The sequence below is a fragment of the Macrobrachium rosenbergii genome, chromosome 10, assembly GCF_040412425.1.
Source record: "Macrobrachium rosenbergii isolate ZJJX-2024 chromosome 10, ASM4041242v1, whole genome shotgun sequence".
Classification (NCBI taxonomy): domain Eukaryota; kingdom Metazoa; phylum Arthropoda; class Malacostraca; order Decapoda; family Palaemonidae; genus Macrobrachium; species Macrobrachium rosenbergii.
In genome coordinates, this window is record NC_089750.1 from 30993081 (window position 1) to 31019722 (window position 26642).

At 49.3% G+C, this 26642-nt stretch overlaps 1 protein-coding gene across 1 annotated transcript in view; it reads left to right on the plus strand.

The window, feature by feature from the left end:
* The first annotated feature begins 4878 nt into the window (after positions 1-4878).
* Positions 4879-26642, plus strand: part of TAF1B (TATA box-binding protein-associated factor RNA polymerase I subunit B) — a 371762-nt gene continuing 349998 nt past the window's right edge. The window contains exon 1 of the mRNA XM_067110128.1: positions 4879-5077. The gene's annotated coding sequence lies outside the window, so the exon portion shown is untranslated. The remainder of the gene's footprint in view (positions 5078-26642) is intronic.

The window sequence follows — 26642 nt, forward strand, 5'->3', positions numbered from 1 at the left end:
CATTAAGATGGAGAATGAGCTCTACATTGACATAACCTTTGAGAATTAGTTTGTAGTGACTTCTGTGCTAAAGTAATGCCTTTGTTATACTGATGCACTGGTAGTTTTAGCTCATGCAGTATCTGCATCTGTTTAGCTATCATCACTACAAGAATCAGCAAGTGCACTTAAACTTTTTCCCTTTGATTGTCAACAAAGTAGCTACACACTACAGACTAGGGGGAAAAGTTGTACCTGTGGCTGCAGCTGTTGTAATTCTGCCGAAAGGTGATTTAGACTTGCATACTTAAGCAAAGTACCCTTTCTTATAACAATTATTACAGGTAACTTCACGTGCCGGACAATTAATGGGAAAGTGATACAGTCCTCCACAAAAATAGCATTTTCTATTTATAGAAAAAGTAGCTGCGAATGTTTGTTTCCCAGAAAGTGGTGTTATATTACATCCCAGTACTCTATCCGTAATACTGGATTACCCACTGTTTGTGGTTGATCCTGAGTTGTTATAGCGGCAGAATGTGTGGAATCTCGCTATTAGGCCTATAAGCACTAGTATTACATTAAGCTAAGTCTAAAGAGTATATGCTTGATGATATGTTGCCTGTAAATCTAAATCTCATGTTTTATTTTCTAAAAGTCGTTGACGAATCATTGGGGAGGCTAGGCCATTAACAAAAGCATCTATGATTAATTTCCCTTTGTATTGTTCAGGACTAACAGCATTAAAATTAGTCCCTTCCTAACTTGCAAAGTTCTCTCAAAAAATCATCTAAAGTCTCACCAGGTTTTTGCTGTCGAGTTGCAAGTAAATGTCTGGCAAAGATTTCATTAGGCGTCTTGACATAAATCTTTTCAGTGTGGCAATGGCAGTTTCGTAGTCATTGCATTATTCAGTGTACCCATAGACTGTATAACACAGTTACCAGGGTTCTAATTTTATCAGGAGCATTTTCACCACACACTTCAATGAAGTTTGAGAAAGTCTTGTGCCAGTGACACCACTCTTTTGCTGGTGTAGTTGAACTTGGATCTAGTCCAGTCGAGAAGGCTTCAGTACTTTTTCCATTCTTGAGTTAAGTAAATTGTGATGAACCAGGTTAATCAAACTTGGCTGCTATCCTAAGCTTTACTTAAAATTACATTAATTCTGAAAGAACAATAATACTAATCAGTAACTAAGAGTGGTACAGAAAATATATATAGCCTACATACATATAATTACAATAAACTGTATAATTACAAATACTATTATAATGAATAAAATTATTGTCTTAATGGAGCATCTTCCATTAAGGCAAGAGAAGCAAATAGGCAGCTGTAGTGTTTAAACATAACCATAATAAACAAAAAATATTGAGAAGTTAATCTTTTAAGAGGTGCAAAAGAATGAACAGGAGGAAAGGTACTGCTACTTTATTCGGGACGCAGGCCGTTTATATAGCGGCGGACTGACGTCACACAGAGGAATACAATAGAATCTAGGTGACCTGAGGTCAATTACTCTTAACAATAATTACAAGGTCGCCGTCTGAGTCTGCTAATGGCTCCGGGAACCACTCCGGGATCACCACTTTAAGAGGTGCAAAAGAATGAGCAGGAGGAAAGGTACTGCTACTTTATTTTTTTGTTGTTGTTTAAGATTAGGCCAGCCTTGTGCTGGCACGGGCTCTCGTTCCTGGAGCAGCCCGTAACTGGATTTATTCGTTGTTTGTTTGTTCGAGTAAAACTCTGCTGTGCCTGTAATATTCGTTGTTGTATTGTATTAAGCCAACTCTTGTGTTGGCACGGGCCTTTCCCTTGTTTGGCCCGTAGGTGATCTGAAAAATTCAGAAGGTCATTTGTTATAGGAAATTTGAAAGAGATTTAGTAGTAGAGACAGTTGTGGATGGAGGAAGGATGATGGTTGTAGTGGGAGGGGGCCATCATGTCACGGATAGTAGTAGTCTGAAGATGTAAGGCCTTTGAAAGAAAAAAAAAATATAGAGAAACATTGCAGGTGGGGTTGTCCAACCCTTTAAACCCTAGAGTCCCTGCAGAGTATTCTTAGTGGTAGAGTAGTTTAGTTGGAATAAGACAGAGATGATGTGTATAGGGCCTTACGGTGAGGGGATGGGATGAGTTGAGGAGGATGATGGTGGTAGTTAAAGAGGGCCATCTTGGTTTGTTTGTAGTGGTAGTATGAAATGTACATATTAACTGAGTTGGTGGCCAGTGCCACTCTGAACACACTTAACATTACATTACTTAATTCAGCTGGAAAGAATAGAAAGTGAAAAGTTTGAGTATTCTCATTGCATTGTTCTATCTTGGTGGCGGTAATATTTACTAGAGCTGGGCATGTGTGTCGATGTCCTCGACTATTGCCAACAAGCAAGTGTTGCTGCTATTTTAGCTGCCTGGTGAGTTTACATCAGCTTGTACTTCGCCTCTGAGCAGTGCTGTCTCTCTGCATTCTAGCAGGTAGTGTGGTCAGAGGCTGCTGTGTTTCTTCCTCACAGTGCTCACATGGTCTGACACTGGGGAAACAATTTCCCAGCAGGCTCTGTATCCTAGCCTTAGTCTGTGAATACATACAGCTAGTTTTCTCGGTGTGTGCCTGTCTATGGGGAGGCAATAGGTCGGTTGCCATTTGTACCATCTGGCAGTCGGGGAGTGATCTGTCCATGCCCAAAAAGGTCTTCCAGCATGTTTGCTTTCATGAGCGGTTTTATGGCATTTTTGATCTGTTGTAGTGCAGGTTGTATGTGGATCTGCACTCTGTCAATATACCTTGTGCTCTTGGCTAGTTCATCCGCTTTATCATTGCCTGGAATTCCATGTACTCGGTATCCAGTTCATAGTGACTGGTCTTCCTCTTTACTCTGTGCTGGTAAAGCAGTGACTTGATCCCAGCCAGCAAGGCCTTGTTCTCTTTAATTAACTAATTTGTTGCAAGGCCTGCATGGAGGATTTGGAGTCAGTGTGGATGATGACGGGTCCTTCCTCATTCTCCAGAGAGTACAGTAGTGCCTGTCTTATCGCTACTAATTCTGTCTGCATTGTTGAGGCACAGTTTGATGTTCTCCAGCATGCTTGGAAATTGTTTGAATATACAGCTGCTCCAGTAGTTTTATTCTCTGGATCCACAGTACAACTTGTCTTTTTATTTGCCTAATGTCGGTGTAGTATGTTTGGGCCCCAGGATTTCAGTGTTCCTGATAGACTCGTAGGCTGCTGCTGAACTTAGTTCCTCTCTTGAGCAGTTTCTTTGCTCTGGGAAGGTGTGTAATGGAATTTTGCATAATCCTTTTCCAGGGCGGGATATGTTGCACATCCTGCGCTGTGTCTGGTCTCATGTTCAGCATTGCTTCTGCCATATCTAACCTCTTGATGTTGTCACTTTGGTCTTTTCCGTAGGAGTTCAGCCCAAATCTCTGGATGTTTATTTAGTTCTCCCTTTGTTCTGGTCTTGGAGATTGAGTCTCTCTCTGAGAGGAAGATTTTTGCCATTGTACTGGCATTTCTCTGTGCAATCCTATCTTCTATTGATTTGGCATGTTAGTCTCAAGCCTGAGGTTGCACAGCCTTGTCCACATGGGTGCCCAAAGCATGAGTCTCATTGCCTTGTTCTGTATTACTTCCAGAGTTTCCTTTTGTGCCTCTGTGTTACTTTACATAGGGCGGGGGCAGCATAGTCTATCAATGATCTGGTGCAGGCTATATAGTACGTTTTCTGTAGCCTACATGTTCATTTGCACCATCCTTCAAAGATGACATATATCTCATTGCTGCTGTTCTTGCTTCTGCTCTTTCCTTCAGGTATTTGATTTCAAAACAGGTTAGCTGCTGATCTAGGATGATTCCCAGATACATGTACTTGTCCACCCACTCTAGCGGTTCAGCTCCTATTTGTAATATTCGTTGTTGTTGTATTGTATTAAGCCAACTCTTGTGTTGGCACGGGCCTTTCCCTTGTTTGGCCCGTAGGTGTAACATTCGGGACGCAGGCCGTTTATATAGCGGCGGACTGACGTCACACAGAGGAATACAATAGAATCTCGGTGACCTGAGGTCAATTACTCTTGACAATAATTACAATGGATAAATACAAGTTATGTAAAAAGAAAGTGGACAATGACCGACCTAACAACATTCTAATACATGTACAAAAGAAACAGATACAAAATAAATTAATAACAAGAACAAATTTACATAGAAAAAGCATGGCTGATTCTGCATGACCCGATCCTATAGGAGCGGTATTGAAAGAAAACGGGTCGTTCATCATAGAAGACTCACTCAGGGGGGACTTTACAATATAACAGGAAAAGAGGGGAAATGGTGGAAATTAGTAATAAAGTACATGTAAGAGGTACACCTGAACACGACTAGTGAAGGAAATAATAAAAAAATCCAAAGACTAGAAAGTGAGATAATGGTAAGTCGAAAAAGTCAGAAAATAAAATGTGAAGAAAAATAGAAGAAATGGAGAGGGGGAAATTAAAGAAGACCAAATAACCTATACAACGTTATTGCAACAGTTTTTGTTGCTGAGCAAGAACTAATACATTAGAATGTTATATCATAAACAAAGATACAAAAGGACGTGTCACCATCAACTTCTGGGAAAATGTGGAAGTTCTAATTTATCTTTTATCATTTTGCCAGGAATACAGGAAAGAAAGATGTCAAGTATTTGAACCACATCCACCATATAAAGGGGATACAAATGATGTGCTGTGAAAGTTTCTATTCGGTGAAAGTCATATTGACAAGAAAAATTAAATTTATCATCGTATGTGGAGAATAGAGTCAACATAAAACAAAAAAGGGACATACAAAATTAGGGCAAGAGCCACTGAGGCGCCGTTGCAAGGAGAAAGCCTCATTAACGACTCTGAATCCGACTTACTACTAAGATCCGAACGACGAACGCACGACCAAAGTGCCATCGTAATCCCTTGGTGATATTTAGTTCCGCAAGTCCGCTCCGCGCTTTAATTATTTGTAAGTCAATTCACTAGCTCAGTTGTATGACAAATTAGGAGCTCCGGTAATGGTATGATGAAGTAGGAACTCTCGCCAAACACAACCAGAGGTAGGCTACCTTAGGCTATATGTTTTCCTGCTTGCTTTTCATGTCCATTGTACTGTAGGCTAAGTATTTACAATTGGGCTGAGGCCCAAGCTCCCAAATCAGATCTGCCGGAGCTGGTAAGCATTGGGTAGATCTAAGTGGTAGCTCCGCGGCGGCGATTTCCTTCTAACTTGACTTTTTCTACAGTTTTTTAGTTGTTAGTTATGGATTTACCTTCAATTTTTGTCGCACGAATGTAATTAACCTTTAATTAAACCCAGAAGTCCATCCAACAAGGGGTTCCCATACGCGATCTTCACAAGACAGAGCACGGCTACGTCTGTTTGGAACAGTTCATATCCCGTCCGAGAAGTGCAATAACTTGTTAAATAATGGGTAACCCCCCCTGGGCCAGTACTAAACATAGTGAAGGGACATTCCATCCCCCGGATGCTGGTACTAAACAAATGAAGGGACATTCCATCCCCGAATGCCAGTACTAAACACGGCGAAGGGACATTCCATCCCCCGATGCCAGTAAAAACACGGCGAAGGACATTCCATCCCCATGGATGCCAGTACTAAACACTGGGAGAAAACAGACTGTCATCCCCGATGCCAGTACTGGACACGGTTCCGGGACATTCCATCCCCCCGATGCCAGTACTAAACACGCGAAAAGGGACATTCCATCCCCTGATGCCAGTACTAAACACGGAACCGACATTCCATCCCCGATGCCAGTAACTAAACACGGACCTAAGGGACATTCCATCCCCGATGCCAGTACTAAACACGGTGAAGGACATTCCATCCCCGATGCCAGTACCCCAAACACTGTGCATATGGACATTCCATCCCCGATGCCAGTACTAAACACATCCAGTTCTGGACATTCCATCCCCAGATGCCAGTACTAAACACGAATGGACATTCCATCCCCAATGCCAGTACTAAACAAAAGTCATTTTCCCCGATGCCAGTACTAAACACGGCGTTGGGACCATCCCCTATGCCAGTACTAAACACTGCTCCATCCCTTGATGCCAGTAGTTAACACGCGAAACGGGACATTCCATCCCCGATGCCAGTACTAAACATTCCGTAAACATTCCATCCCCCGATGCCAGTACTAAACACAGCGGGGACATTCCATCCTGCAGATGCCAGTTAAACACTTATTATCTCGAAGGGATCTTTCTGTATCCCCGATGCCAGTACTTGACACATTAATACAAACCATCCCCGATGCCAGTACTAAACACTTGGGACAAGCCATCCCCGATGCCAGTACTAAACACGGCCAAGGCCGTATTTTGATCCCCAATGCCAGTACTAAACACAGTGGTAATGGACATTCCATCTTCCGATGCCCTTACTAAAGATACTGAATGGACATTCCATCCCCGATGCCAGTACTAAACACGGAAGAAATATCTTTGCTCCCCGATGCCAGTGACTAAACACAGAGTTCGACATTCCATCCTGGGCTGCAGTACTCCACGTACAAGGGACATTCCATCCTGATGCCAGTACTAAACACGTGCTGGGTGTTCCATCGCAATGCCTGTAGCTTAACACAGTGGGAGGGACATTCCATCCCCGATGCCAGTACTACACTGCTTCCACGGCGGACATTCCATCCCCCGATGCCAGTACTCTCACCCTGTAGGGACTTCCATCCTCCTTGCCAGTACTAAACACTGCGAAGGGACATTCCATCCCCAGATGCCAGTACTAAACACGGGGATGGGGGCATTCCATCCCTGATGACCAGTACTAAACACGGCCATTCCATCCCCGATGCCAGTTCTAAACACGGCGAAGGGACATTCCATCCCTAGATCCTTTACTAAACACAGGTTGATAGTCCATCACAGATGCCAGTACTAAACACGGCGGGATATCCATCCCCGATGCCAGTACTTGCATGATGGCGTCCCCACGTTCATTCATCCCCGATGCCAGTACTAAACACTGGTTAGAATGACATTTCCCCGATGCCAGTACTAAACACAAGGGACATTCCATCCCCGATGCCATCAAACACTGTCATTGCTGGCCTTCCCGATGCCAGTACTAAACTGCCTCTGGACATTCCATCCCCAGATGCCAGTACCAAACACTGCGAAGGGTTCCATCTCCCGATGCCAGTTAAAACACGGCGAATGGACATTCCATCCCCGATGCCAGTACTTCACTGGTCTCCTGGGACATTCCATCCCCGATGCCAGTACTAAACACGCAGGGGACATTCATCCCCCGATGCCAGTACTAAAGCACCTGCGAAGGGACATTCCATCCCTGCATGGCAGTACTAAACACGGCAAAATGCATTTAACTCCTCCTGTGACTTTTTCAAAAAAGGCTCTCGCTTTCAGAGGGCGTTCCTAACATAAACATGTCTGCTCCATTTCTGTGTTCTCCCCACCCAAAACCCCAAATTCCCAAGTCCCCCTTTACTGTTGAGTAGAATTAGAAGGCAAATAACCTGTTGGAATAACAAACACTCACCGCCAGTATCAGAAGCCCTAAAGTGTAGAAAAAACCAGTTTCCAAGGTAAAAACAGGTGCAGAGCTAGTACTTAGTTCTACCCTTAGAATTACCAAGCATTGCTTTAGCATGAATTGGGTGGCATTAAGCAGCCAAATGTAACTTATCCTAGTTTAGAGTGGCATTGCTAGGCTAGGGTAGGCCTATTAGGTAAAGCAAGTCCTTTACTGGTGGGCCCAGCACCCTGCCCGCTCAAGCCTGAGTCGGAAGATAAGTCATCAGAGGCCACACAATCTCCACTCATTATAGAGCCGAGGCTAGCTCACTTCACTTCACCTTTGCTAGAGCAGCCAAACTCCGAAGCTTCTACCTGAATGGAAGTATTTTAAGAATCTGGGGACTGCCTCCTTCCGAGAGGCAGGGATCAGGGCTTTCCGCCTGTCATTTAGGAAACTGATAGTGTAGCCTAGGCTGGGTTTGTGTTTGTTCCACATAACCATATTTAGTTACCCAACCTAGCCTAACCTTGGATGCTGTGCCCTAACTTTGGTAAATTGAAGACTACTGCCATGCCCCTCCAGCTCAGTTAATACCATTTTATGTGCAAAATAGGCCCTGTTCGTTAGGCAATTTTGGCTTTTATAGAAAATGAAAAATTGCACAAACCCTGTTACCCTTTACATTAAAAATTACTTACTTCAGGCGTGAGGCTGTTCCGAAACGGCCCACGTTGAACTTCAAACAAGGTGGTTAGGCAGTTAACAACTGTCCGGGAGGCAGGAGTACCACCTGCCCGGATGTAAACATTCCAATTTGCTTTCAGCCGTCATAGAATGCGGACGTTGTTTCTTAGCTGCTCTCTGCCTGACTGCCTTTTTTCTTCATAATTTGGTGGGAAATTTCCTTTGTTTTTTCTTAAGCATGAATGTTGATAAATCAACTAAGCCTTCCTATCCCCAGCGTGTGTGTCCTGGGGTGGGAGGCAAAAATGTAACTCTTTTAGATCTAGAGTCGACGTGGACCCACACGCCCTCTGCCCATCTTGCAGGGGCGTGTGTGTTCACGCGACGCCCTTGTAGTGAGTGTTGTTCTTGGTCCCCTGAGCAATGGAAGAAGTTCGAGGGGAGGAGACGTTACTGTTGTAAGACTACCAAGGAGTCGTCTGAGGGAAACACGCCCCCGACGACTCCAGTGGTGGCGAATGTGTCGGGCTCGTTTCTCCCTCCCGCAAACTTCCCCTGCTTGCTCCCCTCCCTCAGGTGAGAACTCCCCTCCCCTTCCTCTTTCGTTTCATCGTTTGTGGAAGGGCGTGGGAGAGTTTGACCAGGACATCCTCTCGGGTCTCTTCCCGTTCCGGAGGGGGGAGTTTTTCCTCCAGAGCGGGTGGAGGCTTCCAACCTAACCTGACTTTTGCTTCAGGTTTTGGGCTGGATAGCCAGGCGCCAGACTTAACCTCAACCTGGCTACACCTGGGCCTACCTGGCACGTCACTGGAGGGTTGGCTCCCATCTGTCCCCGCTCCAGTGACAACTCACACGGCAACAACAGCCACTACACCACCTCGTCACCATGTCGGGTTTTGCCAAGCTACCTGTGTCAGTTGCCTCTCATCTGGATACCCAGGTTTCGGCTGCCCCCTGCGTTTGCAACACGCTGTTCCGCTGCCTCCTGGCTTTCTGGCCCCTCTCACGCCAACTGGCCCCTCCTACATGGTGACGTCATCATTGCCATATGTGACTGTCGCTGCCCCGTTGCTGACCCTGGCCTGGCAATGATTCGGTTCCTCGCCTTCTTCTCCAGCCCGGCCCTTCGTCTGTTCTCTCCCCATACCATCGACCCTGGCGCAGCCTGGCCCCCCTATGACATCTCCACGCGGGAGGGGCTGCATTCCCCGGCCCGCCCACTTTTGTTCCTGGCTGCACGTGCGGATGCTCCACCCAGGCAAATGCTGGCCGAGCTCCACTGTCTCTGCCCGGGATGCACCTTCTGCTGCAGCCCTCCTGCTGTTCCTGAGTTCTTCAGCTGCGCCTCCTGGTTTGGGGACTTGACTGCAACCTGAAGCAGATGGTGAAGAAGAAGAAGAAGAGGTCTAGGAAGGTGTCGTCATCTTCGTCTTCGTCTTCGTCATCATCATCGTCTTCGTCTGCTGCCTCTTCTTCTTCTCCTTCCGAGGCTTTGCGGCCGAAGAAGAAGAAGTCTGCCTCTCCCCTAAGAAACCTCGCACCGAGACTTCTAAGGGTCTGCCTCCTTCCACAGGGAAGGCAGTGGGATCTCTCGTCGGCTCTTCCCGATCCTCGGATCAGGGAACCGCTGCCCTGGCCTCCGGGTCAGTGGCATCAGGAGCCAAGGGCATGCAGACCAAGGCCTGCACTCCCCCCGCTGTGCCTAAGAAAATTCCTGCTTCGAAGGCCAGCGAGTCCGCGTCGGACACTCATTCGCGAGTTGCTCCGAGTACCCGGGTCCCCAAGGAGACCCGGGTACCCCAGTCTGATACGGGAGAAACTTCTCGCCGTACAGACCAGGGCGTGGGGCGAGAGAAAGAGCCGGGCATGCAGGTGCTCTGACTCTTCCTGCTGGCACTCCTTCAGGTTTCAGGTGCCAAGTCAGGTTCCTGGGATAGTGCTTCAGCCCGCGGGGGCCGAACGCCAGAGAGAGCAGAAAGAGGTCCCCTGCTCAGTCTTCCCGAGAGGCTACGGCCTCGAAGAAGACTGGGGCGCGTCCAGAGGACAGCGCAAGCTCGCGCCAGCCAGCCACGCGCTCGACTCCTCCCAGTCCCCGGCCACGCCCGCACGCGGCCAGCCTGGCTCGGGGGAGGCGAGTGCGCGGCTCGGCTCGCGAGCCGCTCCGCTCTCCTCGGGAGACTGCTTCACCTGGGCTGAAAGCAGTCTCTCCTCGACCGGGCTCGCCATCACCACCGCGGGTTGGTGACCGCTCTCGGCCCACTGCCTCTGCTGGTTCTGCCAGTAAAGCCAGTGGGAGCGCCCGATCTTCCTCGCCTGTCCCCTCCACCTCTTGGGTTCCTTCCAAGGGGCGTGAGTCGGAGAGGAAGGAACTCTGGGGAGTGTTCTCCTCAGAGTTCTACTGCAGTGGGGTTATGAACCTGGCTCGGTCCTCAGCTCGACCAGGTCTTACGCCCGTGTGGTTCAGGAAGGATCCTCGGGGGTCTGCCGAGGTTCTCCCTCCTGCAGGGGAGTAGTTCAGGAGGACCGCACTCTGGAAGGACTCGAGGGTCCTCTGCCCCAGGATGCGGACACCCCTGAGATACAGAGGACTTTTTGCAGGGTTATCGCGCTGATTCGTCAGCACAATGACCTCGGGGAAGGGACCACGGCCTCAACTGTGGATCGTCCGTCGCGCCTCGAATCCTTTTGGGACCCAAGAAGGAACCCAAGGCTTCAGTGGGGCTGCCGTGGTCCACGCTTGCCGAGGGGGTACTCGACCAGGTGAACAGTCTTGTGTCTGGGCAAGACAGTTCACTTCGAGGTCGAGCCGCTCGGACAAGCTTCTTCCTCCTCCTCTGCCTCGACAGAAGCGCTTCTACACTCCAGCTGAGGGGGGCGTTGCTGACTAAACAGGTTGACCCGGACCTGACTCGTCTGGATCCGGGTCTGTCGTTGCAGCATTGACTGCAGAGAGTATCTCCCTCTCTCAGCAAGAAGCTGCAACCCTGGAAGCCACCGCCATGGCGGCCTTCCAAGCAGTCTCCTGGCTCGATCTGTGGTCCTTCACAGTATCGAAGGTAGCTGCTTCCTCAGGCACTATCGTACCTGGGGAGGACTCTGCCTTTGGGAGACTGTGCCAGTCTGGGGGTAGGGCTATCTCCTACCTCATCCCACCAGACTGCAAACCTGTGGGCAAACCTGGTGCTGAAGCGAAGAGATGCTTTCTCTCTCGCTTCTCCAGGTCTGTAGGTCCCGAGTCAGCAATCGCCCTGCGAATGGACCGTTGCTGGGTTCCTCCTCTCTCTTCCCCAGAGAGTTGGTGGATGCCGCGGTGGACAAGCGCCAGGCCGATGACAGCGACCGGCTTGTCCACCAGGCAGTGGCCAAGACCTCCGGGTCTTCTCATCCCACTGCAGCTAGGTCTTCGGGCCAGGCTGGCACTTCCTCGGCCCCTAAGAAGTCCCAGTCTTCGAAGGGGTCCCGAGGAAACACCCAGCCTTCTTCTTCCTCGAGAAAGGGGGTCCTTCCCACCCCTTTTCAGCCCACTTTCCAAGCCGGTAAAGGGGGCAAGGGTAGAAGAAGAAGGGGAAACGCTAGGGGCGGCGTTCCCGCCCAAAAGCTGCCAAAGGTGGGGGTGCCTGTCAAGCCATTGGGCAACATGGCAGTGACATGGAGCCGAGACCTGGATAGTGGATGTCCTTCGGGAGGGATATCTACTACCCTTCGAGTCTCGGCCTCCCCTCACCTACACTCCGGTCCATCTCCAAACATATCTTTCCAGGATCTCCGAAGGACACCGCACTACAGCAAGAAGTGCAAGCCATGCTGAGCAAGGATGCTGTAGAAGTCGTGTCGGACCAGTCTCCAGGCTTTTACAGCCGTATCTTTCTCGTAGAGAAAGCCTCAGGGGGATGGAGACCAGTCATAGACCTCTCTCCCCTGAACCGTTTCGTTCACCAGACTCTGTTCACGATGGAAACAGCGCAATCCGTGCTGGCCTCCATCAGGGAGAACGACTTGATGCTTACGGTGGACTTGAAGGATGCGTACTTTAAAATACCCATTCATCCGTCCTCTCGCAAGTACCTCCGCTTTGTCCTCGGGAGACGGTCTTCCAATTCAGGGCACTTTGTTTCGGGCTCTCGACCGCTCCCCAGGTGTTCACGAGTCTTCTCTCTCGTGTCAGCTTGGGCCCACTCGCACGGGATACGTCTGCTGAGGTATCTCGACGACTGGCTAGTCCTGGCGAGCTCTCGCTCGCAGTTGCTGGGACAGGGATCGTCTCCTCGAGTTTTGCCGAGATCTAGGGATCATGGTAAATCTGGAGAAGTCAGATCTCACCCCAAGCAGAGGATAAAATACCTGGGCATGCTGATAGACACAGTGGCAGCGAAAGTCTTTCCCTCGGACTCTCGTATCAGCAAGTTCAGGCAGGCAGCACAGCTGTTCCTGTCACGACAGGAGCAGCCAGCCCGGCAATGGCAAGTCGTCATCGGTCACCTGTCGTCTGGAGAAGCTAGTACCTCACGGGCGTCTTCACCTGCGGTCTCTCCAGTGGAGACTAAAGGAGTATTGGTCCCAGTCCCAAGACCCCAGTCCTTCCTCATCCCTCTTTCCGAGGAGGTGAGAAAGGACCTTCACTGGTGGTTGGACGACAGGAACCTCTTGATAGGAGTATCCCTGCATACTCCCCTCCGGACATGCTTCTGTTTTCGGACGCATCGACCGAGGGATGGGGCGCACACCTGGAGGAGTTGCTGACTTCGGGAGTGTGGCACCGAGACGACAAGCACCTTCACATCAACATCCTGGAACTCAAGGCGGCCTTCCTGGCCCTCCAAGAGTTCCAGGATCGAGTGATGGGACACTCCGTGGTACTGATGAGCGACAATACCACGGTAGTGGCATACGTCAACAAGCAGGGGGACTGGTGTCCCACCAGCTTCATCAGTTGACGATGCAGGTGCACGAGGGGCCACGTTACTCACTTTGGTAGAGCTGTCAGCCAGGTACATTCCAGGCAAGAGGAATGTCGTGGCAGACAAGCTCAGCCGCCAGAGCCAGGTGGTAGGGACCGAATGGTCCCTCCATCAGGAAGTAGCGGAAAGGCTGTTCGACCTGTGGGGGCGTCCAGCCATCGATCTGTTCGCCACCCGGCACAACAGAAAACTCCAGGTCTTCTGTTCTGTCGTGCCGACCCATGGGCCATTCTGCGGAGGACGCGTTCCAACACCCGTGGGACAACCTCGACGGGGTTTATCGTACGCCTTTCCCCCATTCTGTCTGATTCGCCGAGTGATCAGCCGAGTGATGATCACCCCGAATCTCAGAATGACTCTGGTGGCACCCAAATGGCCCCAGGCCGTTTGGTACCCGGACCTGCTAGCTCTCCTCTCCGAGGCACCGAGAGAGATTCCCCCCTGGCCCAACCTCCTGTGTCAACCTCACGCAGAGCGGTTCCACCTGGCAGTACATTCCCTGTGTCTTCACGGCTGGAGGTTATCCACCATCTCTTGCGAGCGAGAGGCTTTTCATGCCGCGCAGCAACAGAGATGGCAGGATATCTCAGAAGATCCTCCGCAGCGGTATACCAGGGAAAGTGGTCCATCTTCTGTGGTTGGTGTCGTCGAAGGGGTATCTCTCCAGTCGGAGCTACTGTTCAGCAGGTCGCGGACTTCCTCGTCTTCCTTCGCTGAGAGAAGCTTCTCTCCGTTTCAGCTGTGAAAGGCTACCGCGCTGCACTCGGCCTAGTCTTACGGCTGAAAGGAGTAGACATCTCCTCCTTTTCAGAGATTTCTCTACTGATGAGAAGCTTTGAAAGGTCTTGCCCACCCAGGGATCTCAGGCCCCTGCGTGGGATGTGACTCTCGTCCTAAGGAGCCTGACTTGTGCACCGTCATCATTTGCCTTTACGAGAGTCGTCAGACAGGGATCTGACCCTCAAGACCGTCTTCCTGCTAGCCCTGGCATCGGCAAAGAGAGTTGGCGAACTTCACGGACTTTCCTTTGATGTTAAACACTCGAGGGGATGGGGATCAGTTACGCTCGATTTCATCCCGGATTTCATAGCGAAGACTCAGAACCCTTCGGTCCCTGACGCACGGTTCGAGTCCTTCACGATCCCCTCCCTAGAGGACTTTGTAGGTAATGAACCAGACGAGATGCTACTGTGTCCTGTTAGAGTGCTGCGGCGCTATCTGAAGAGGACTCGGCGCCTCCGGCCTGAGTGTCGACGACTCTTCGTTAGTACTGGCTCGACCAAGAAAGAAGTGTCCAAGAACACCATCTCTTTCTGGCTTCGTGAGACGATAAGGAGAGCGTACTCTGCTGCAGGAGAAGATGACACTGGTACGCTTCGTCCGAGAGCTCACGAGGTCCGCAGCATTGGTCCGTCCCTCGCATTCCGGAAGAATATGTCGGTGTCACAGGTGCTGAAGGCGGGTGTGTGGTCCCAACAGACTACCTTCACCTCCTTCTACCTCCAGGATGTTGCACACAAGTCCTTGGACACTTTTTCCTTGGGTCCTGTGGTGGCTGCTCAACAAGTTGTGTAGCTTATCCAGCTCCTCTAACAGGACAGGTTGCATCTCGCCTAAGTTGTACGGTTGTGATTGGGAGATTGAATGTGGAGTGACTGGCCTCTCTTCTTTCTCCCCATCCTGGCTCTCTTCCCACGGGCAGGGAGCGGACGTGCCGTTACAAGCTGGATCTGGCGGTCGATGCAGGTAAGCACCCAACGGGAGCTCCCGTTCTATTTTCCGTTCAGGTTAATAGAAGCAACCCCACTCCTTCCTCTTGCAAGGGGAGGAAGGAGACCATGACTATAAGACAAACCCAATGCTTGTATTTGCCTTTATGTCATCCGACGTCAAATTCTTCCTAGCCTACTTTGCATGAACTGACGTTTCCTCTTTCATGCAAAGGGACCCAGAAGTCTGACAACTGATCCTGCGTTTCTTACAACCCGATCTTTTGTCAGAGGCAGTTTTTCCCTTCCTCGCTCTCACGACCAGGAAGGGAAGACAAGGTGGTGAACTCCAGTCAGTTCAGGAGACTCACTCAGATTCCTCCCTCCAACCAGTAAGTCTCCTAATGTAAAGGACCGAGGGTTTGTATATTGTGTCAGAACAAATCACAATTTTTAAAAGTAAATTGTATTTTTCCTAACTATACAAACCCGAGGTCCTTTACACTTTATGCCCACCTCATGCCACCCCTCAATCTGATACCTGGGCCGAAAGGCAAATTGGAATGTTTACATCCGGGCAGGCGGTACTCCCGCCTCCCGGACAGTAGTTAACTGCCTAACCACCTTGTTTGAAGTTCAACGGCCGTTTCCAGCCTACGCCTGAAAGTAATCCTAATGTAAAGGACCTCGGTTTGTATAGTTAGGAAAAAATACTTTAAAAATTGTTTTAAAACATTGTGATTTTGCTTTCTCATCAAACCTTAAAGACATGTTTTAAAGGATCTCTTTGCCTGACTGTCATTAAGCTCTTCAATGTTTAGATTATCCTGTGGGATCTTAATGTATTTTTGTGTAAACAGTATGATATGTGTGTTTGATATTTATTAATACAAACCCACGATTTGTCCTTGCATTAATATCTTTCCCCTGCATCTATTGGCTTGGGTTTGAAAGCGGCCAATGACTGTTTGAAAATAAAAGGGCATAAATGGTGCAAATGTTCTCTTTTGCCAAAAAGTTACTGAAAAGAACCCCTGTACGTTCCTGTAATGACAAAATAGTCTTCAAATCCCTTTATTGAAAGGATTAAGAGTTTGCTTCCTTTCTTGGGCTTCCTTAATCCATGTTGTGGGGTGCATCACTTCTTCTTTCCTACTTAGTGCTGAGTGTTGTTTTTTTGCCTGCAAATTCAAAGCTGTGAATTAAAGAAGGTTTTTGCAGGTTTTGAGAAATTAACCAATGTCTTGCCACCACTGAACCACTCATGAGTTCAAGCTCTCTTTCCACGCTGTGCCCTCTGTGGACTCCTCTCCTTCCTTCACTCTCCTGGTAAGTTCTTCCTTTCTCTCCTTCAAAGTCTTGAGAGATGTGGATTTCTGTTCCCCAGCAGTGCCTCTTCATCCAAAATTGTACTGTGAGGAGTTCTAGGATCACATCAGTTCTTTCAAAATCTTTTCTTGCTGCATATTCCAGCAGTTCCCACATCAGGCAGGGGTCTCTGTATCTTTGGGATATCTTGCATGAACTGGAGTCCGCTGGTATTGTAATTAAACAAATTATACAGTACCTGGTTTGAATAAATGGCATACTTAAATCTAATCATCGACCAAGTCTTTTAAAAACATCCCAAACCAATTCGATCTTTGTCATTGCTGGTTGCTGTCACCTATGGCGTAAGCTGGGTCCATCTGTACCTGCTTTTCCTGTGTTATGCAGTTAATTGACCTCATTAGGCGAAATCTTTGCCTGCAGCCATTGAACGTTCCCTGTTGCTGCTCAGAAATCGTTCTGGTTGCTGTTCCTCCTGCCTTCCAAGCTGACTTTGGGTCATCAGCTGTCCTGATGGACTGATCTCCTTGCTTCTCCTGGTTGTGGTGGTGTCTTGGGCCAATCCCGTTGCTTGAAACTCTAGTGGATTACGATGTCCACCATCCTGTAGAAGATGTGGGGCCTTCTGATTGGTGAAGGAAGTCCCCTGTGAGACCTGGCTGTTGCCATCCTGAAAACCAACTTGCTTCAGAGCTCCTGTCACATTTTTGGAAGATGCTTTCCTGGTGGTGGTGTTCTTATCCACTTCAGTTGTGTTCCTCCCTTTGCAGGAGGTTACTATGTTTGTTTCATCCTGATGTTACGAGGTATACAAACCGTCAGTCATTTCTAAATTAGGAAGCCTACCTTTGCTGAGTGGCCATTCTCTTGAGCAAGGTGGTTTTTGGAGCTAAAAATGAACCAGGTGGCCTTTCCTGCCTGTATGTAAACATATCCAGTTGTTCCAACACAATATCTACAAACCTTGGTCCTTTAGCATTGACGTGTCTAAAGGGAAGCATTAGGAAACTTTCAAAAAAGGCATTTGTTAACCAGTTAAACTCTTTGTATAAAGGTGGTTAGGCAGTAACTACCTCCAGGTAGGCTTCGGATACCCTGCCTGCCGGATGTAAACATTCCAGTTGTTCCTACAATATACAAACCCTCGGTCCTTTACATTAGGGATTACTTTCAGGCGTAGGCTGGAAACGGCCATTAAACTCTTGAGCAAGGTGGTTAGGCAGTAACTACCTCCAGGTAGGCGGGGATACCCGCCTGCCCGGATGTAAACATTCCAGTTTGCTTTCGGCCGTCATGCGTTGCTGACGTGTTTTCGTTCTCTCTGCCTGACTGTCGTTAAGCTCTTATTATCCCGGTGGGATCTTTCTGTATTTTTGTTTATATATACGTGTGTTTGATATTTGTTAATACAAACCCACGATTTGTGATAACCTTGCGTAAGCCGTCGTTCCCTGCCTGTGTCTTGGGTTTGACGGCCAAGGGCATAACTGGAGTAGCGTAACCAAGTGGTAATGCTTCTCTCCAGCAGCCCTTTACGTAAATACTGAAGGCGCCCCTGTACTTTCGGAGATATAGTTTGGGACGCAATATCTTCACTCCCCTACATCCATCGGGACGTAAGAGTTAGTTCCCTTCTTGGGCTTCCGCCCTCCGTGTATAAGGGGCATCACTAATTTCTTCCTACTTATGCTGAGTGTTGCTCTCCGCCTGCGCTTAGAGAATTGCGGGCCGAGTGGGAGGTTACGGGCGTCGTCGATAAGTTCCGCTTCCACGGCGCCCTTGGTGGCCTCCCCTCCGTCCTTTTTTCTCTTCCCGTAGGTTCTTCCTTCTCCCCTTTAGTAGATCTCTCTCTCTTCTCTTCGCTCGCTCATCGGGCGAAGACCAGGGAGGGGGGGAAGCGATCGAGCGACCTCTTCTAGAGTACTACCTCCTCCCGCTGCGTGGGGCTGTTCCCCTTGTAGCGGGAGGAGCCTCCCTCTACTAATCATCTTTGTTTTTCTTTCAGGTTGACAGTGAGCATCGCAGACACAGCAGTAGTTGGCTGGATATATCAAGAATATCTTGCATGAAGCAGTCCCGACATTCATTCAGTGTTGCTTCAGGATCGACCACAATACCTGATTAGATGACATATTTCCACGTCGGGATCGCTCTGACTCTGTTCCCGCCGATGTAGATCGATCGCTGTCATTGCTGGTTTTCATGTATGCTGTTGCAATGCTTCCTGCGTATCTGTGGTCCATCTGCTCCTGCTGTTCCCTGTGTTATGCTCTTGTCAACTCGACGACAGTCTGTGGGCTGCTCTCCTGGTCTCCTGCCGCAGCCGCCCTGATCGCTCCTGTCGCTGCTGGTGACTTTCAAATGACATTCTGTCCGTTGCAGTAGCTCCTGCCTTCCGAACCGCTAACGTAGCTCCTGCATCGGATGTCCTGATCGTGCCCGCTTCTTCTCCTAGTGATCGTGCCCGGGGCCGCTTCCGTTGTGTTCCTGCCAGCTGCCCTGGAGGTTACGATGTCTGCCATCCTGTAGAAGATGTTGGCGTGAAAGGGAAGGAAGTCGCCTTGTGGAAGTGACGTTCCTGGCCGTTGCATAGCTCCTGCCCTCTCGAACCTTTGCCGTAGCTCCTGCATCGGCTGTCCTGATCATTCCTGCCGCTTCTGGCGGTCGTGCCCAGGCCGCTTCCGTGCGTTCCTGCCAGCTGCCCCAGAGGTTACGATGTCCGCCATCCTGTAGAAGATGTCGGCGTGAAGATGTAGGAAGTCGTCCTGTTGAGGTGATGTTCCTGGCCGTTGCAGTAGCTCCTGCCTTCCGAACCGCTGCCGTAGCTCCTGCATCGGCTGTCCTGATCATGCCTGCTGCTTCTCCTGGTGGTGGTGTCCTGGCTGCGTCCGTTGTGTTCCTGCCGGACTACCCTGGAGGTTACGATGTTTCGTGTCCACCATCCTGTAGAAGATGTCGGAGTGGAGGTGAAGGAAGCCATCCTGTGGAAGTAGCCGCCATCTTCTTCATCTTATCTTCGATTTTGTCTTCTGCTGTGTTTTCCTTTCCTCTCCCGTGGTCCAAGGGGGTCCCGAGAATCGGACAGACCTCCATCGGCCGAAGGAAAGGAATGCTGCTTCTTCCCCTTGATGCCCTTGGACGTCTAGGGACTGCCTCCTTCCGAGGAGGCAGTGGGTCTCTCGTTGGCTCTTCCCGACCTTCGGGTTAGGAAACCGATTCGCATAGCCCTGGGTTTTGTGTTTCAGAAGCCGCGGGCGCACAGACCTCAGTTTGCAATCCCATTCCCGAGTCCTAGAGGTTCCGCCTCTAAGATGGGGGCTGCTTCGGGCGCTCGTTCGCGAGCCGCTCCGAGTGCTCGAGATTCTATGGAATATCGAGTATCCCGATCTGGTCTGGAGAGATTTTCCTGGGCCCAGTTCGGGAGCAGTGCGAGAGAAAGGGCCGAGGCACCCAGGTGTCTTGGTTCCTCTTCCTGCCAGCACCACAAGCGCTCCCAGTGTTTGCCAGAGTGCTTGGTCGGGTTCCCAGCCTGGTGTCTCGATCCTGTCGGTTCGAACACCAGAAGAAGCAGGGAAGAGATTCCCTTCGGGAGTCCTGCGGGACTTCTAAGGGACTGACTCTCTTCCGGGAGACAAGTTTCTCTCGTTGGCTCTTCCCGCCCTCAGGCCTGAACCGGGCATTCTCCTGTGGGATCTTGCGTTTTGGGGGGTGAGCTGCAGCTAAGACTCTCTCGAGGCCACGCCCTCGTTGCCAGTCTTGGAAGTCTGCATCTAAGACTGGTTCTGTGCTTGGCTCTTTTCGATCTATTAGGAAACAAAGCAGCCGCTCCTCGATTTTTTGAAGTCTCGTGGGTAGCTCGAATTCTATGAATCACGAGCGCTCTCCTGAGAGAGCACAGGACGAGAAAAAGTGCCGAGACACCCAGGTGTCTGGTTGCCGGGACACCCAGGTGTCTGGGTGCCGGACACGCCAGGTGTCTGGGTGCGGATACTCGATACTGCCCGCCAGCTGCTTCCCATTGCTCGGCCGGGCTTCATTCTTGTGTCTTGAACTTTAGGGTTCGAGCATGCAAGATAGCAGACACAGAATTCCCCTTTGAACCTTCTTCTCGAGGGGCCTCGGCCTCGAAGGAGTTTAGAGTTCGGGAAACTAGCAATTGTTCACAGCAGACGAGTCCGGCCTGCCCAGTTATGATTGTGTTCTTTGGCTCGGCTCGGCCCCTTGTTTCACTTACTGACTGGCTCGGCTCCTTTTGGCTTGCCAGACTGGCTCGCTCGACTCGACTCGCTTGGGTTGCCAGACTGGCTCAGCTGGTTCGCTGCGCCTGCCTGCCTCCCAGTCCGCCGCATACCGACCAGCTGGATCGCGTTCGGCGTGATCGGCTCGGCTCGGCCCTACTCTTTTTTTCCGATTCGGGTTCTCGGCTATGTTCGAGTGAACTTTTTTGCTCTTCCCAGGAAAGCGCTTTGCCACGGCACAAGTGCTCTTCTTTCCCCATGTGGCAGTAATCTCCTTCGGTTGATTATCGCTCACGGTCCGCCTCTCCTGCTTATCATACTGGCAGGACAGGTAGGGATACTCTTTCTCCTCACCTGTTCTCTTCTCCTCTCGGTTGTTCCGAGAGGCGCGAGACGGACAGAGAGAGCTCCGACGAAATTTTCTTTCGGAGTTCGGCTGCCTGGCGTGCTTTGGGTGTCGGTCCCCCGATTCTCTCGTATTATAACCAGGTAGCCGAGGAGGGTTTCATGGGATCTGTCAAGGTCTCCCTCCAAGGGGAGAGGTACAGGAGTTTCACGCATCGGAAACAGCGAGGGTCTTCCTCTTCAAGTTGCGATCGCCCCCGTGTTTTCGGAGAACTTCTTGCCGATTCGTCGGCGCGAGGATCCCCGGGACAGGACCGCGGCTCCCCAATGAATAACCTTCATCACTTGCAACCCTTGCAGTTTCCGAGGGGCCGAGAGTGTCAGGGACCGCCGCGGTCCTGGCTTCCGAGAGCGTTCTCGACCTGATGAATTCTTTTCTTCGAAGGAGTTAATTCAGGTCGAGACACCAAGCTTCCACCCCTGCCTCGACAGAATATGAATTCTTCTTGCCTCGGAGGGTCTTGCTGACTGCAGTTTTTGGGCAATTCTGGTGCTAAGAAGAAGGACTTTGTCCCAATTCGGATCTCCGGTTTCATAAGTCCCGAGTTGGCTCGACCCTTAGGAACAACCTTTACTTGGTTCTGCCTTTCTCTTTCAGAGATTTGCCAGATACCCCAGTAATCAAGGTTCCCACCAGGGCACTGACTTGTCCTTTGGACAATGGCCAAGAACTTTGGGTCTTAGTCATCTCAACTCGACCTTGAGTTCAAGCCAGCCCCCTCAACTCCTTAGCTAAGAAGTCCTAGGCTTCAGAAGAAGATTGCAACTGCTGATGCCTGGACAAAATGATACTTTATCGAGTCTCTGGAACTGGCAGCAACATTGCCGAGACCTGGGAATGGATTCCTTCAGGAGAAGTATCTATTTCCCTTAGGTCTCGGCAATTCTTTCCATCGAACTTTCATCCCACCACCTCTCCCGTGCTCCCGATTCGGGAAATGCCAGCCAGCTAGAGCTAATTGCCTCGGTACCCTGTCATCTTGCAGAAGCTTCCCCATGGTGGAAAATGGAAGTCTGCTTCCTTTTTCCTCATCTCTTTCCTCTTCGATGTATGAGGAAAGAGTTAGGCTAATGCTTGATTGAAGGAACCTTCGAATATGCTTGCATATTCCCCTCACATCTTGTGTCTACTTACGGATTCACAGATTGAGGAATAGGCGCACACTGGTAAGACCTTGTCTTGAATTTGTGTGACCGAGACGATTAGTACCTTCTCATCACCGTCCTGGGCTCAGGGCAGCCTTTTGGCCATCCAAGAATTCAGGATGGGTTTTGCGGCACTCACTGGTTTCGTTGAACAACAAAACCACAGTAGTGGCATTTGTCAACAAACAGGAGGCAATCGTTTTTTCCTCCTGTTTCATCTCGACATTTGAAGGTACTCGAGTGTTGTTCTATTGCACACTCGACAGCTCAATTAACCAGATGCATTCCTGGTGGGGATGTATTGGTAGGCAAGCCTGGCCTCAGGTTTGAGTGATCGGGACAGAACATGCTGCTCACTCTTTCTTCACGAAGATTCATGCAGAGACTGCTGGACTGAGAAATCCCTACCGTCCCTTCTGTTGCCTCCCCCTGCACACAAGTCAGTAGTGTTTTCTCTCCTTCCTTCATACCAGACCAGGGGCCGCTCTGTTGAGGCATGCTGTCTTTTTGGTGAAAACTCGATATCGACGTTTTTTCCCTCCGTATTTGTCCGTTTTGCTGGGGTTCACAAACATTGCTCACCCCGAGTTACAGACAAATACTTGAAGACTTCGCCTTCATCCGACCTGATTGCCTGAGGCATCGAGAAGAATTCCGCTTGACCCATCCTCCTGTGCAGCTACACAAGAAGCGGTTCTTGAGGCAGTACATCCCTGTGTGTTCAGGACTGGGAGACTTTCCAGCTTTCCTTGCAAGCACAGGCTTTCTCGCTGAGCGCAGCAACGGATATAGCTGGATATCCCTTGAAGTCCTCTGCAACACTGTCCCAGGGACTGGATCCGTCTTCGCTGGTGGTGTCGTTGTCGGAACTTCTTCTCGGGTCAGAGTCGCTCAAGTCTGGACTTCCTCGTCTTCTCCGCCGAGGGCTGCTTCTCTCCCTTTCATTTGTGAAGAACGTAGGCCCTTTGCGACCTAGTCTTCTATCTGAAGTAGCCTTCATCTCCTCAGTCGAGAGTTAGCTACGGACGAGAAGCTTCTTCAGTCATGCTCTCCCAGGGAACTGTTTCCTGGGTGGCATGCGACTCTTCTTAGGGTTCCTGTCCATGCTCTGCACTCGCCCTACGAGAGTCGTCGGATAGAGATATGCCCTCTTAGGTCCATCTCTCATCTTACCCTGGCCTTGGCGTAGAAGATGGAAGAACAGGGATGGGGATCATACCTCGACTCCTTCTCGGATGTCGTAGGTGGACTCCGAATCCATTGGCATCGACTGTCGGGTTCGAGTCCTTCTTGTTCCCCTCCTCCTTGGACTTTGTATCGATGATCCAGATCATTCGTTACTTTGTCCTATTGGGAGCTGTGGTACTTTCCGAAAGGTTCGACATTCCTAACCTGGATGTCGTCAACGTTTTCACTAGTACTGTCTCTCCCAAGGAAGAAGTGTCTAAGGACACATCTTCCTCCTGACTTCGTGAAGCGATCAAAGGAGGTACTCAGCAGCTGACGACGATGATACCGGTACCTTTCGCCCAAGAGCTCACGAAGTCGATGGCTTGGTCCATCCCTCGCATTCCGGAAGAATATGTCGGTCCACAGGTGCTGAAGGCAGGTGTGTGGTCCCAACAGACTACCTTCACCTCCTTCTACCTCCGGGATGTTGCACACAAGTCCTTGGACACTTTTTCCTTGGGTCCTGTGGTGGCTGCTCAACAAGTTGTGTAGCTTATCCAGCTCCCCAACGGGACAGGTTGCATCTCGCCTATGTTGTGTTGGTTGTGATTGGGAGAATGAATGTTGAGTGACTGGCCTCTCTTCTTTCTCCCCATCCTGGCTCTCTTCCCACGGGCAGGGAGCGGACATGCCGTTACAAGCTGGACCTGGGCGATCGAGGCAGATAAGCACACACATAACAGGAGCTCCCGTTCTATTTCCTTCAGGTTAATAGAAGCAACCCCACTCCTTCCTCTTGCAAGGGAGGAAGGAGACCATGACTATGAGACAAACCCAATGCTTGTATTTGCCTTATTGTCATCCGACGTCAAATTCTTCTTCTAGCCTACTTTGCATGAACTGACGTTTCCTCTTTCATGCAAAGGGACCCAGAAGTCTGACAACTGATCCTGCAGTTTCTTACAACCCGATCTTTTGTCAGAGGCAGTTTTTCCTTCCTCGCTCTCACGACACCAGGAAGGGAAGACAAGGTGGTGAACTCCAGTCAGTTCAGAGAGACTTTATCAGATTCCTCCTCCAATCAGTGAGTCTCCCTAATGTAAAGGACCGAGGGTTTGTATATTGTGTCGGAACAAATAACAATTTTTAAAGTAAATTGTATTTTTCCTAACTATACAAACCCGAGGTCCTTTACACTTTATGCCCACCTCATGCCACCCCTCAATCTGTACCTGGGCCAAAAGGCAAACTGGAATGTTTACATCCAGGCAGGCGGGTATCCCCGCCTACCTGGAGGTAGTTACTGCCTAACCACCTTGCTCAAGAGTTTAACGGCCGTTTCCAGCCTACGCCTGAAAGTAATCCCTAATGTAAAGGACCTCCAGTTTTTTTGTATAGTTAGGAAAAATACAATTTACTTTTAAAATTGTTATTTTGCTTTTTTTAAACATTGTTATTTTTGCAGGTTAATAAATGTCTTTCAAATGGTTCTTTCTGTCATTAAGCTTTATTATTCCAAAATAGGGATCTATTTCTGTATTTTGTTTATATATATGGTTTTTATATTTATTAAACAAACCCACGATTTGTGATAACCTTTCATAAGCCGTCATTCCCAGTGCCTGTCTTGGGTTTGACAGCCAAGTTTAGCGTTATTCAGTGTGGTAATTTTTCTCTTCCAGGATTCCCTTTATGGTTCACTGAAGGTATGTAGTTTGTTACCAGATTGGGATAAATATCTTCACTTCCCTGACATTGATTTTGTAGAGTTGTTCCTTCTTGGCCTTTGGAATCCATGTATAAGGGCACACTTCCTTCCTACTTGTCTGAGTGTTGTTTTTGCCTCACACCTGGAGAGACTCTTTAATGAAATGGAAGGTTGTCTCTGTCTGCCTTCCGCTTTCCATGGAAAGGTGGCCTCCCCTATCCTTTTTCTAAGCATTCCTTTGTGTTCTTCCTTCTCATCTTTTAGTTTCACAATGATTTAGACTCTCTGAAGCACCCATTCACCACATTCTATCTGTCTGAAAATAAATAAATAAAAGCAAAAACTGAGGACTTAAAAGTCTTCCTCCTCTGATTTGCAGGGCAAATTCCTTGAAGAGAGGAATTCCTATTTTGTCATCTTTGCTTTTTCTTTCAGGTTGACAGTGCCATCACAGACACAGCCAGTAGTTGGTTGGACCATCTGATTAAGATATCATCATTTCCGTGAAGCAGTCCCAAACTCATTTAGTTATTGCTTTTTTTCCACAGCAGGGTTCTGGATGACATGAAAAATTGTTCTGACTCTGTTCAAATTCATGGATCTTCTCTAAGTCATTGCTGGTCTTCCTGTATGCTGTTGCACTGCCATGTGACATATCTGTTTTCCATCTGCTCCTGCTGTTCCCTGTGTTATGCTCTTGTCTCATGCTTTGGAGTCTCTGGGCTGCTCTTCTTGTTTCCTCAACAGCAAAATCTGTTCCTGTCACTGCTGGTGACTTTCATGTGACATTTCTGTCCGTTGCAGTAGCTCCTGCCTTCTGAACCGCTTTAGCTCTTGCATCAGCTGTCTTGATCATGCCTGCTGCTTCTCCTGATGGTGGTGTCTGGGCAGCTTTATTGTGTTCCTGCCTGACTGCCCTGGAGGTTACGATGTTTCAAAATGTCAGAAAACCATCCTGTAGAAGATGTTGGCTGCCCAGGTGAAGGAAGGTCGCCCTGTGGAAGTAGCCAGCTGTCTTTTTCATCTTATCTTCGATTTTGTCTTCTGCTGCATCTTCCTTCCTCTCCCAGGTTCAAGGGGTCCTGAGAATCGGACAGAGTTCTGTTGGCAGAGAGAAAACTGGATCTTGTTCCCCTTGATGCCCTTATATGTCAAATACAGTTTAGTGCCTCCCTTCCGAGGGCTGGCTGGGTCTCTTGTTTCCCAGCTCTTCCTGTAGTTTGACCTCTGGAATTAAAGTAACCCGATTCTTTGTTAGTAAGCCGTGGGTTTTGGTTTTTCTGATATTGTGAAATCGGTACAAAGAGGAACAATCCCTTTTCCAATCCTAGAGTTCCAATTTGTCCTGATTCTGCCAGGGCTGCTTCAAGGCTCCTGTTGTTGAACAGCTCTGAGGATTTGGATTCTATGGAATATTGAGTATCCATCTCTGGTCTGGAGAGATTTTCCTTGCCCAGTTCAGGAGCAGTGCGAGGAAAGAGGCCGTGCATGCCATCCTCATCATGCTTTCGGGACCCCCAGCCTGGTGTCTGATCCTGTTGTTCTACACCAGAAGGAGCAGGTTACTGGAGATTCAGATGACAAAAGTGGACTTCTAAAGGACTGACTCTCTTCCGGGAGAAAAGTTTCTCTTGTTTCTAAGGTTTGTTCAATTCGTGATTCTGTGGGATCTTGTGTTTCATGGTAAGAGCACCCATCGCTCTCCATCCAAGTTCTGGGAAGACCTCTAAGACTGGTTCTGTGTTT